Below are 3,711 nucleotides of genomic sequence, written 5' to 3'. Positions count from 1 at the left end.
ACTCTTTAAAATAGAGACTCTACATACTGATATACACCTGAACATCAGCAGGAGAGGACTCTTTAAAGTAGAGACACTACATACTGATATGAACCTGAACATCAGCAGGAGAGGACTCTTTAAAGTAGAGACACTAAATACTGATATACACCTGAACATCAGCAGGAGAGGACTCTTTAAAGTAGAGACACTACATACTGATATACACCTGAACATCAGCAGGAGAGGACTCTTTAAAGTAGAGACACTACATACTGATATACACCTGAACATCAGCAGGAGAGGACTCTTTAAAGTAGAGACACTACATACTGATATACACCTGAACCTCAGCAGGAGAGGACTCTTTAAAGTAGAGACACTACATACTGATATACACCTGAACATCAGCAGGAGAAGACTCTTTAAAGTAAAGACACTACATACTGATATACACCTGAACATCAGCAGGAGAGGACTCTTTAAAGTAGAGACACTACCTACTGATATACAGCTGAACATCAGCAGGAGAGGACTCTTTAAAGTAGAGACACTACCTACTGATATACAGCTGAACATCAACAGGAGAGGACTCTTTAAAGTAGAGACACTACATACTGATATACACCTGAACATCAGCAGGACAGACCGTAGCTTTTTAGTGCAGCTAGGTGCCTTCTCCTCTGCCAAAGCCCCTCTTACCTGTGGGGTCCCCCAAGGCTCAATTATGGGCCCCATCCTCTTTTTACTGTACATACTGCCCCTAGGTTCAATTCTCACGAAACACAATATCCCCTTCCACTGCTACGCAGACGATGTACAGATCTATCTGCCTCTCAAAGCAAATGTCAACTCACTACAGCAGTTGATGGACTGCTTAACAGAGTTAAAATCCTGGCTGAGCAAAAACTTCCTCAACCTCAATGAGAGCAAGACCGAGGTAATCTTTTTTGGACCCCAACCTCCAGCCTCTCCGGTTGATATTCTGGGCTCCCTAAGTAAAAACATCCTCCACTCTGTCATGAATCTTGGAGTGACCTTTAATAGCACTTTTAAATTCGACAAGCAGGTCAGCACCGTAGTAAAATCCTGCTTTTTTAAAATAAGACTATTGGCCAAAACCAAGTCGTATTTATCTTTTAAAGACCTGGAAAGGGTTATTAACGCCTTTGTGACCTCAAGACTGGACTATTGTAACGCTCTGTATGTGGGTATGGACCAGGCATCAATTAAACGCCTGCAGCTAGTCCAAAACGCAGCTGCACGTCTCCTGACTGTCCACAAAAAGCGTGACCACATCACCCCAACTCTGGCCTCAATACACTGGCTTCCAGTCCGGTTCAGAATTGATTTTAAAATCCTTTTATTTGTATTTAAAGCCCTAAATGGGTTGGCTCCGGCCTATATAGCTGAACTCCTCCAGCGCTACACCCCAGGCCTTAAGAGCCTGAAGGTCTGCTGATCAGCTGCTGCTGGTAGTGCCTAAGACCAGGCTCAAACCCGAGGGCACCGAGCCTTCGCAGCAGCTGGCCCCAGGCTCTGGAACACTCTGCCCCTCCATGTGAGGTCGGCCCAGACCCTAGGGGCATTTAAATCCACACTGAAGACACACTACTTCTCTCTGGCCTTCTAGTTAGAGTGGGGTTACGACTGCTGACTGTTCCATGTGTTGTTTTCATCTGTTGTGATTTATTGTGATGTAATGTACAGCACTTTGGCTCGACCAAAATCGTTTTTAAATGTGCTCTACAAATACGATTTGATTTGATTTGATTTGAGGAGAGGACTCTTTAAAGTAGAGACACTACATACTTATATACACCTGAACATCAGCAGGAGAGGACTCTTTAAAGTAGAGACACTACATACTGATATACACCTGAACATCAGCAGGAGAGGACTCTTTAAAGTAGAGACACTGCATACTGATATACACCTGAACATCAGAAGGAGAGGACTCTTTAAAGTAGAGACACGACATACTGATATACACCTGAACATCAGCAGGAGAGGACTCTTTAAAGTAGAGACACTACATATTGATATACACCTGAACATCAGCAGGAGAGGACTCTTTAAAGTAGAGACACTACATACTGGTATACACCTGAACATCAGCAGGAGAGGACTCTTTAAAGTAGAGACACTACATACTGATATACACCTGAACATCAGCAGGAGAGGACTCTTTAAAGTAGAGACACTACATACTGATATACACCTGAACATCAGCAGGAGAGGACTCTTTAAAGTAGAGACAATACATACTGATATGCACCTGAACATCAGCAGGAGAGGACTCTTTAAAGTAGAGACACTGCATACTGATATACACCTGAACATCAGAAGGAGAGGACTCTTTAAAGTAGAGACACGACATACTGATATACACCTGAACATCAGCAGGAGAGGACTCTTTAAAGTAGAGACACTACATATTGATATACACCTGAACATCAGCAGGAGAGGACTCTTTAAAGTAGAGACACTACATACTGGTATACACCTGAACATCAGCAGGAGAGGACTCTTTAAAGTAGAGACACTACATACTGATATACACCTGAACATCAGCAGGAGAGGACTCTTTAAAGTAGAGACACTACATACTGATATACACCTGAACATCAGCAGGAGAGGACTCTTTAAAGTAGAGACACTACATACTGATATACACCTGAACATCAGCAGGAGAGGACTCTTTAAAGTAGAGACACTACATACTGATATACACCTGAACATCAGCAGGAGAGGACTCTTTAAAGTAGAGACACTACATACTGATATGAATATCAAAATGAGCAATAGGTAAACAAAGGATTCCAATTGTACAATATATATTATATATAGCATAATATTTCCGTCCTTATTGATCCTTTCATTCTACACTTTCTGACTTCCTTCCATTTTAACATTGAACACTGCCAAACAGCCACAAATATGAATCTCCAGAGACAACATACTGTATTACAATGCTTGATAAAATAACACTGCACGGATCGATCCTTTATAAAGTATGGCCAGACTTTGCCGATACTTACCCTGACTTGTAAAAATAAAGTTTAAATGAAGTCATTAAATAAGTCACCTCCCGGCTCAGTTTAAACACAGACTGAGAAATGTATTTGAAGCAGCAGCATGATGATCGATAAACCTGTGAGTCTGAACAAATGTAAAAGATATCCCTGTGACATCTCCTCAGGGAAAAGAGAAGGGATAAATGTTTTATCATCCTCCCTCACAAACGCCCTCTGGATTACCGTGATATCTGCTCTGTTGTATTTGTTTACTCAGAAATCCTCCGGGGAAGTTTTAAAGGTTCGCAGAGAAGTCCATATTTAACCTGAAACAGCTTCAGATGAACTCGTGATTCAACACACAGTCGTTATTTATGTCTGCGCTGCGTTCACTGAAGTCAAACACATTATTTTCGGTGTCGCCTGCAGGAGGTTTGCAGAGGAAACAAAGCTTCAAGAGAAATACAAACTGATCTGTGAGAGATTGTTTGTGTTGTCGAGACGTCGGCCTGCAGGAAGCTGCTGGAGAGAAACAAATAAAAACAAGAGCGAAACACATTCCAAATCCAAAGAGATTTAAACATCATCATAACCTCTTACGCCACGGTTCCGGCGCATTAATCATTGCTTTAACTACTTTTATGCTCCGTATTTAATCATCCTATTAAATAACACCTTATCTTTCGGGGAACTGTGCGCAAACACATGCATGAAA

Source organism: Pseudochaenichthys georgianus, unplaced genomic scaffold (genome assembly GCF_902827115.2).
Source record: "Pseudochaenichthys georgianus unplaced genomic scaffold, fPseGeo1.2 scaffold_622_arrow_ctg1, whole genome shotgun sequence".
NCBI lineage: Eukaryota > Metazoa > Chordata > Actinopteri > Perciformes > Channichthyidae > Pseudochaenichthys > Pseudochaenichthys georgianus.
This window is presented reverse-complemented; position numbering follows the sequence as displayed.